Source organism: Vigna unguiculata, chromosome 3 (genome assembly GCF_004118075.2).
Source record: "Vigna unguiculata cultivar IT97K-499-35 chromosome 3, ASM411807v1, whole genome shotgun sequence".
Lineage (NCBI taxonomy): Eukaryota > Viridiplantae > Streptophyta > Magnoliopsida > Fabales > Fabaceae > Vigna > Vigna unguiculata.
In genome coordinates, this window is record NC_040281.1 from 31,341,955 (window position 1) to 31,351,960 (window position 10,006).

Genomic DNA, 10,006 nt, shown 5'->3' on the forward strand with positions numbered 1-10,006 from the left:
GGGTTTTAGAACCTCCATCAAATAACATAGGTTTCAGAACCCCCGTAAAATACCATGGGTTTCAAAACCCCCTAAAATACCCTGGGCTTCAAAACCTCCGTAAAATACTATAGGTTTCAAAACCTCCGTAAAGTACCACATATTTTTAAATTATTATTATATTTTTTTACTCATTTATATTTATGTATTCACATATATTTTTTCAATCACAATTATTTACATTTATTCTATTTTTTTAATCTATATTTAATGAAATTATACATAAATAGATATAAACTCATCAAATTGACAAATTATTTATGGATAACTAAATGTATATCAAAGTATAACAAATATACGAATTCAAATTCAAATTCAAGTACCATATTAGTCAGCAAAACCTATCATGAAGTACTGCAATGGTTCTCAAAACATAAAATGATTCAATTAACTTCCACATTATATTATATTCGTCAACTATCACATATGATTTTTCTCATGTCCAGAACTTGTTGTATTAGTTGGCACACTTCCTTGATCAGAAACCTACAATATAAATGTGAATCATAATTACAAATGTAAACTCTAAAAAATAAAAGAAGTTATACAGTCTTAAACATTACCGATGCAGAATTGAACATACACTACAAAAAAAATGGACATTTGTGACGATTAAAATTACAAATTTTAGCGGTTAAAAATCGTCACAAATAAAATTTTTAGCGGTTTAAAAAATCATAAAAAATGTGAAAGACATTTTTTTGTATTTTGTTCAATCTAAATAATAAAGTTATTTATCTGAAGGTAGGTGAAGAACAAATAAGGAAGATATGTACCTATAGTTCGGCATTGTAATGGGGTGCCAATCTCTGCTGTGAACATTAGGATCAATCCATTAGTAGTTCATTCAAACAAGCTATTTCATATAAAAAATAAAATTCCCTGAGGTAAATACTCCATGGAAATTTTAGCTATGATCAACATTCTGCAAAAAGTGTTCAATTTCTCATTTGTTGATTTTATAAGAGCAACCTTAATGAAGTGGAAAAAGTTATTTAGTACCCTTATTCAATCTCATCAACAGCATTAACAAATTTTTCATGATTGATCCATGTTCACCATATTGATGAGTTTTACGTTGGATATAATTTCATTATTCAATACTATCAAAGAAAAAAAATGATTATATAAGAGAGAGCCCTCTTAATTGAGGCAGCAAGGAAAGCAAGAACAATCTCCTCATTCATAACAAAATGACTTAGATCACTCTCAGAAACTAAGGTAGAAACATGACCCGAATGATTCAACCGCACAGAAAAATAGTTAATTTTTTGCTTGTATGGAAACTTAAATTTTAATGCCAAGTGTTATGAGGAATGAGAAGTAAAAAATATGTACCAGGATATCTTTCAGATCAGTAGATTGATCCTGTGGCAGGAACCAACATGGTGAATAATGCCCCTTTTGGTCGAATTGCTGAAACAAGAGTGTATTCATCAATTGTGTGGCTAACTGCAGTAACATGTTTTGAGTGAACCCTTTAATCACTAGTAACCCTCTATCAGTAACCTATAAACAAAATTAATTATCAAATGCTTTAATGTAAGATCAGAAGGTTATCAAGTCTTGCATTTTAATGGCCAAGTGGGGTGATGCAAACACAATTACTTCTAAAAAATCTATCAAGTTAGGACACTCTTAGATAGTAGGACCACTTATAACTCAAGTTTTTGTCTTTCCTGCTCTATTAAAATTACCTTCACATCCGTATAAACTTGCGCATGTAGAATTTATTGTATTGCGCATTGGCTTTTGCTTCTCTCTGAATGATGAAATGGATAACCTTGTCAATAGTCCATTTAACAACCATAATTGGTTTTCTAGTTACCAATATTTCATTGCAGGTCATTGCACCAACTCTAGAAATGTGGATCCTAATAATAGAAATCCTATAATGGATACTTTCTATTTGATTACTAGATAACTGCAACTGTTACAATTAAGTCAGTTTGGCAGGAATTGGTTTCCCCTTTCATTTCTTTCTTTGCTCTTGTAGTAATACAATGTTGATCGATCAGTTTGATTGAATATTCTTAGTTTGTTTACAAAGGTTATTTAGAATAGCAAAGTACTCACTCAGTCTAAAGACAATTTTATTGAACTCCAAGATAGATGTGTAGTCACAAAAGAAATGATAAGGTATGAAGAAAATGTATTGTATGACAAGATGTAGGTATGTATAGTTGTGATTGAGACAAAGATGACATAAAACTGGTTAACACTGTAAATTGCAACATGGTTTTGTCTGCACTATGAAAAGGGGAAGAGAAACCAAAAAGGTTAATTGAGAAGCATACCAAAAAGGATCACCACTACAAATTTTAGACCAAAACAGACCAATTACCTGGGTATAGGTATATCAGGATCACAAAAACTACAGTATCTATCTTCAAATACCTAAATATAAGAAGCATACCATAAGAATGGTAATAATAAAGATATAATAGATCACAAAAATAATAGTCATTTTTTTAAATCTTTAACTTGAAAGCTTGTAACACTAAAAGTTTTATTTTTTTCCTTTCTTGGCTAATTCTTGATGAGAGGAGGACTAAGGCTAAGGTGTACGAATTATTTTTACTTCACCTTGGGAGGTTTAACACCAATTTCAATATTGCGGTTATTTCCCTGCATGTCAACTTGTAGGTTAATTTTACCTGTTATCCTCTTAGAGTTAAAAAGGGTAAAAAAAAAGAAAGTTGCAGGACTATCAAGGTGAGTTTCTTGCCCATTCAGTAGTTAAATGAGAGTGAAACATATATGCATAAAAAATTTGACAATTAATTGAGTTTGTTTAAACAAATTTCTCCATAAACATAAGAAAGAAAAAGTTTTCTCATGAACTAAAATCAACTCACATTAGCAATCTCCTCAATTTCTCTAAAAAATAATTTATAATTAATGCATAAACTAATTTTAGTAAACGTAGATATCTATTTTATATTTTCTTCTCCTTGAATGTTTGGAGAAAACATTAACTAGACCAATCTTCTAACCACTTATTTTATACTTTGCAACACAATTTAATAAATAGAAGTTAACTTGTGTCTACAATCTGAATGTGAATTCATAAGAAACAGACCAACCGCTAATAACTTCAATGTGTGCAATGGCACAACACGATCATCATGATCAGTTGTCAACAGCATGGTTGATGGATACTGAATAGACTGATCAGTATGTTGTTCCCATGGTCTCCTGACATTATGGAGTGGAGAGTATCTACAACAGTGGATAATAGAAACAATCATTTTCAATACACAAGTTACATATCCAAACATTAGCAAATCACAAGAGTTCATTAAGCAATCTATTTTACCACATTTTTTTATTCTATCCCATTTTACAAAAAATAATATGTAGTATTTACCTTCTCTTCAAGGGTATAAAATACAGATAAGAATTGAAAATCCTCAACTTCAACAAACCAGGAAGAAACTATATATATATATGTATGATGCTTGAAATATTGGGAGTTAAAAACACACCAACAAAGAAAATAGGAATCCCCCAACAGAACTATTAATAATAACAGAACTATTAATAATAACAGAACTGTGGAAAAATGCACAGGTTTATGCTCTGTACCTATCAAGACAACTTCAGCTTCAGGACCAAAGAATAATATGCTGTACATATATATATATATATATATATATATATATATATTATATTTATAGAGTTCCTTATTCTTCCCTGTTATATTCATCAATGATAAGCGATCAAATGACAAAGGCAGTAATTAAAAATGTGAAAAAATATTCTAAAGAACTAATTTTCATAAATTTCAACAATTATTTTTTCATCAGGTGTTATCAACTTTACCAAGTGATCTAGTGTCCGTAGTCGTCAGCCACCACAAAGAAAGAAAAAAGAAAATGCTCTTTGACTCCACACGTGGGAAGGTCATATCAGTGCTTTATCTCTTTGGCACATCATAAATTTCTGCACTGTAAACCCATTATCATTCTGCAATGCTTGTTAGGTGGGTGATGCTGCAAGATATTTTAAATTTGTCCCAGGTGGCAAAACAAAATATTAAATGCACACAAAATAATAAAACTTAAAAGTCAAAAATAGGCCTAACATAACATAAACATTAATAACTCATAGAAACTAACATAACACAGTAAAAAACACTTAATTAAATGTCAGTACGTGTCACAATCCCTTGGAACTAATAAGAAAATTACTATATCAATTCGCAGAATCTCAAAATAAAAACAAAAGAAGAAACAAAAGCAGGTTTGAAATGAAGACCCTCAACTAAAACACCATTGGATTTGAGTCCAAGAATCTCCTTGTTACTTTGCTTTGTCAAACTCCTCTAAAACCTTGCTCAAAACAGATTCAACCAATTGTTTTGTGCACAAGAAAAATATTAAAAACTAGATTTAAAGGAACTTTTTCTCTTAGGATTGTGAATGACTAAAACAAAGTGAAGCAGCATACTATGTTTAGGACATCTTTTATGGTCATCATTCCTATCTAATGAAGCCTATAAAACTTCACTAAGAAGACTGACAAAATTACCTGCTCACTTAAAATTAAAAGTTGCTTTATAAGGAAGAGTTGTCCATTTGTGATGATCTTTTTGCTATTAATTTGCTTGCTTTTTGTGGCAGACAGAGGAAGCATAACAGAGAAGGTTTAGACTAATCACATTGTCAAATTTAAATACTTAGTAATCTTCTTGCTAGTAACAAAAAGGTCATTGATATACTGTAGAGAGCAAATTTTCTGCCAATTTAATATCCATCATGTATACTATCACAAGAAGTAACTCATCCACAACAAATAGCTTAGCAGGAGTATTACCAGTGTTAATACATGGCTACATAAGTGGTATTCCCAAGTACAACAAACATGAACATCAAAGGATTGAGTCCCTGCAAACAGGACCATTTCCACACATATATTTTACTGTGCTCCTATTCAATGAAACCTCAGATTTCCCTGAGCATCATTTCAATTCACCAAAGCTACCAAGGTCACAATTGACGGAGGTGGTCTACTATTCACTAACTAAAAAGTGAAGTAATTTACTGCACTATGACAAGAAAAAATCTCAGCACTAAGCACACAGTGTAATGCGCTCCAATAGAATTTTAAGTATCATTATGGTGGATTATAACAAGTAAGAAGTAACATATAATCATCCATTAGAATTTTTTTTTCAATGGAATTTCAACCAATATTAAAAAGTGGATTCAAAAGTTTTTTTTTTCATTCTGAAAATGTTTATGTAACACAGATAGGGTTGCTTTTACTACCTGAGTTGTTTCTCAGTGGTGTTAACAAAGTAACCATCTTGAAGGAGGTTCTTGATAATCCATGAACCAATAAAGCTTGTTCCTCTTGTTTCACAAACTCTTCCTTTGCTTTATTCCATTTTCTTATGCTTTTTCTCTTCCTCTGATTACTATTTAATGTGCCATTAATGCATAAGCAATAACAATGTTTGATAACTACACTCTTAGTCTCCACCACACAGAATTTGAGAAATAAACAAAAGGTTGTCTACATCTAAATCTTGAACCTCTTGAGAAGCCTGTAACATATTTGCATCAAAAGCCCTCTAAAAGAATTTATAAAAGCAACAAAAGCATTGAAAACTTAATAAAAAACAACATAATAATTATTAAAGACAAAATATTGAAGAGAAAAACCTGTAACAGTGAAGCCCCCCATCTATATGCTCCTAGATTGATGCAGTCTTTTTGCTAAACCAAGCAGCCCCAAAGCAAGTCCATATTGTGCAGGCACACACTATGGTGAAATCTCCAAAGCTTGTCAAAATTGTTCAACTACCTTCTCGTAGAAAGACTCAAAGTTTAACATATCATCAAAAACAGAAACAGTTGAGTAGTAATAGAACAACTTCATCAAACATTTGTTAGATACAATACACTTTAATATTTTTCAAGTATGGGTTTAGAGACAGAGTATTCTATCTTGTCTTCTGCATTTCCTAGGTGCTATAATTTGATAAATTATAAAACTAAACATAAGTACAACCATAACCACCAGAAAAAAAATGTATAGTAAGGAAATAGAAATCTACCAAATTCAAAGTCCAACCAGATAATACTAACTAAATGCTAACTATTACTTTGTATCAAAGGAAAAAATTTCACAAATGAGGAACTTTTGTTACAATGTCTATATATACTGCAAAATATCAATCTAGAGATAGTTGTAGTTGTCTAACCAATAACAGTTATAAACGATTTTAACAGAAAAAATTGACAAGTAAAAAGTACGTTTAACTATTTATAAATGAATTTGTAATTCTTCATGAAGATAAGTTCACCCTTGAGCAATGAATGATCATAGCAAGAATAATCTATAATCATATTTCTTAAACTCTAACATGAATTTATAATTCTTCATGAAGATAAGTTCATCCTTGAGCTGCTCCAAGTGCTACTTCAGCATATCACCACATTCAATCACTCAATTACTAACAAATTTCAACTTGTATAAATGACAAATTTCAAGTTAGGAGCAGAGAGGAACAATTAATTACCATAAGAATCGAAGCCGAAGGTAGGAGCACCGTTGTTGGGTTTGGGATGCTTGTCGTCAAGTAGAATTTGCTCCACGCGTTGCCAAGACTGATTTCGTTGTCGATGAAGGAGGTAAAGGCGGCGGAAAAACAATCGACGTCGTCATTGCCGTTTGATGAAAGCGTTGGCGGCAAGATGAATGTCGATTTCATATTCTTCAGCGATGGCAGAGTCACCAAATTCCTTCACATGCTCATGGTAGACATACTTCTCGTGATCGGTGAACGCGACTTTGAAGTCGAAGGTTCCAATCAAACCCTAGCTCGACGAAGGCATGTTTTTCGTAACTGTCCTCGCGCGACGAGTCGAGGATCGACTCCACTACGCTGGCCGAGTACACGAATCATGTGGCGAGGAGGTCACCGAGCTTCGGATCCTCAAAGTTGATCTCCCAACAGTCCTAAAAACATAGGACTCAAAGTTGATCATTGTACTTGTAGCCACTGGAGGAGATGGAAAAAAATTGGTTAAATTATCCTGTCAAATTTCAAATGCTAACTTCCTGTAAATATAAATTTATAAAAAATGTTTCTACGAAAAGATACAAAATTGCTGCGAATTTAAATTTTGTATGAAAAAATTTATAAAATAAATAAATTTTTCAATAACTTTTATATCAAAATTCGACATAAATGAATTTAGTGAAATTTGTAAGAAATTTGAAATTTTTATAATATTTTCCTGCGAAATTTTAAAATTATTTAATATGTTATTTCCTGATATAAATTTGTAACAAAATTCGTAATAAATATAAAAAAAAATTGTGAAATTTGCTAGAAATCAAAATTGGTAAGAAAAAATCATATAATAAGTAAATTCTTGGAAAATTTTGCAAGAAAATTTTATGAATTTTTTTCACAACAAATCTTGCAAATAAATCATAAATTTTTAGTAGTGTACAGAAGAGAAAACCTTTACAAAAGTTACAACCAAAACAATTAAATTTAAAATAATATAAAAAAAATTTAACGATTAAAAAAATTAACAGAAAACAAAAATGTTTTTAGCGGTGTTTTTTCACCGTTACAAAATAACTGTAAATAAAAAAATAATTTTATATAACAAAATTCAAGTGAATTAATTGTGGAAGGCTTTTTTTTTAAGAAAATAATCTACATGTATTTTTTTAATAAATAACTTTTAAAGAACATTACATATATTTTCGTAGAAATAAATTGGCAAAAAATAGTATAAGTAATAATTGTATACATTTTATGGAGTGTGAACATGGAGTTTGAAAGAAACCTAGACTATTTTCTAGAGTTTTAAAACTAAATCTTTGTAATTTAGCAAAGATTTTAAAAACCTATACTACTTTTTAGAGGTTTAACACTAAACCTTTGTAATTTAAGAGAGGTTTTAAAAACCTAAAATATTTTTTAGAGGTTTAAAGTTAAACCTTTGTAATTTAACGGAGGTTTTGAAAACCTACACTATTTTATAGAGGTTTAACACTAAACCTTTGTAATTTAAGGGAGGTTTTAAAAAACCTAAACTATGTTTTAGAGGTTTAAAGTTAAACTTTTGTAATTTAACGGGGGTTTTGAAAACCTACACTATTTTATAGAGGTTTAACACTAAACCTTTGGAATTTAACGGAGATTTTAAAAACCTCAGTTAAGTTAATCTATTACTAAGGTTATATTAACCTTCGCTAAATAACCCCCGTTAAATGCAATTTTTTTTGTAGTGATATGAGACACATTCTTTGTCTCCTTTTGTGCTAGAACGAAATTAGCCTTGCACACACCATACTTAGCTCTTTTGTCTCTCATTTTTGTAACCTTATTTAACCTAGTTTCTAGAAGCTAGTGTTAGGTTTTTGTAGAGACATCCTTAGGTATCTTTTATTTTCTTAGAGGCCCCTAAACTCTTCTATATAAGGGGTGCTCCTAGACATGTAAAAGGGTTGAACATTTTGAAGTAAAAACACTCTTGTGTCTCAACCATTTGTGAGAGTTTCCTCCCTTGGGAGTGAATACTTTTAAGCCTTATCTTGCATAGCAAGTGGCGGCACACATCCACTCATCTTCAAGGTTGTCATGGCTTCTAGCCTAGCCTTGTAGTGGCGTGCTTCTCACATTTTTACCATTCCTTTCCTTTCCATTTTATGTTTTCTTCTTCCTTTAATTGTTCTTGGTTTTGTATGGTTTATGTGCTTTCCATTTCCTTTTTGTTTTGAATCAATCCATCATCTTCTTCTCTTGAGCTTTGTGAAAGGAACCTTCACATCTAGATAGCTTGCTATCTTAATGTCCAGTGGAGATTTCACTTAGCTTTCTTAATCAACTCACACCATATTCAATAATCTTAAAAAGCAACAAGATAATCCTTCATCATTTGGTATCTAGAGCCTAGGTTATCTTGAATATGGTGTTTTTCATGTGCTAACCTTGTCTTGTTGTAGCTATCTTGTTATGGTTCAAATCCACTTTCATGACACACAAAAATAGTGCTGGCAGAAAACGTGACGATTTTAAAACATTAAACTGCACCAGCTTAGCCGTCCAAAAATTACGTTTTTGGTTTCAAAAGAAAGCTCTGTTAGTCTAGTTTCTAACAAAAAACGAACCAATGCATTTGGAGTTTTGTGGAGAGAGTTATGATTGAAATAGTGAGCAAAGGACAGAGTTGCCGAGATCACCGCGAATCAACGTTTTTCAGGTTATGTTGGGCAGTTTTGGCTACTGTTTTTGTTACTCTTCTTACTTCTAAATGTGGTTGGATAACATGTCTTTGGATGCTTAGTCTTTGAGCCTCAATTCCATGACTTTAAATGCATGTAGCTACATGTTTGTGTCTTTGTGTATGTCATGTTGAGTATTTAAATGTGTCTAACTTTTGCTTGAGTCATATGTCATATGCTTCTTTGAGTTTTCTTATTCTTGTTTCTAAGTATTTGAGCTATTGCATGAGATCTATGCCTTTTTTTGTAGCATGCTCCTTGAAATTGATTTTGACCTAATTTTAAGGAACTAAGTGTTCAAGACACCCTAAAACATCCTTCTCATCATTTTAAGTACCTAGTTTTGAAAAGAAAAAGTGTTTTCAAGACCAAATACTGTTTGGCCGAGAGCTAATGTGTTGCTTGGTGAATCCATTTGGCCATTTTTACTAGGTGTTATGCTACTAAATTTTATACTTGGATTTTGGGTGATATTGGCAAATTAGTTCCATGCTTTAACTTGGTTATGATCTTTCTTGGTGTATGCATAATTTGAGGTATAATCTTGGCTTGTTCAAATGCTTTCCATAGAATCTTTAAAAGTGTTTTTCATTGCTTTACTCTTGTTCAAGTTTTGTCTTTAAAACAAAATTTCCTTAGAAGTTAAACTTTCTTGTTTTTGTGCTTTTCTTGCTTGTCACTAGGTGTTCTTTGTTGTGTCTTAGTAGTTTTC

At 31.3% G+C, this 10,006-nt stretch overlaps 1 long non-coding RNA gene across 14 annotated transcripts; it reads right to left on the reverse strand.

Moving 5' to 3' along the window:
* Positions 1-312: 312 nt before the first annotated feature.
* Positions 313-7,079, reverse strand: LOC114174941. Of its 14 annotated transcripts, none has more exons than XR_003602783.1 (9): positions 6,569-7,079; positions 5,313-5,850; positions 3,865-4,928; positions 3,628-3,735; positions 3,126-3,261; positions 2,384-2,436; positions 1,378-1,548; positions 816-851; positions 314-525 (listed from the first exon to the last, which is right to left on the reverse strand). It is a non-coding gene; the product is annotated as an uncharacterized LOC114174941 (long non-coding RNA). The 14 variants fall into 14 exon arrangements; XR_003602780.1 differs by having other exon boundaries at positions 315-525; positions 3,865-5,590; positions 5,709-5,850; XR_003602781.1 differs by having other exon boundaries at positions 313-525; positions 3,865-5,865.
* Positions 7,080-10,006: the final 2,927 nt, after the last annotated feature.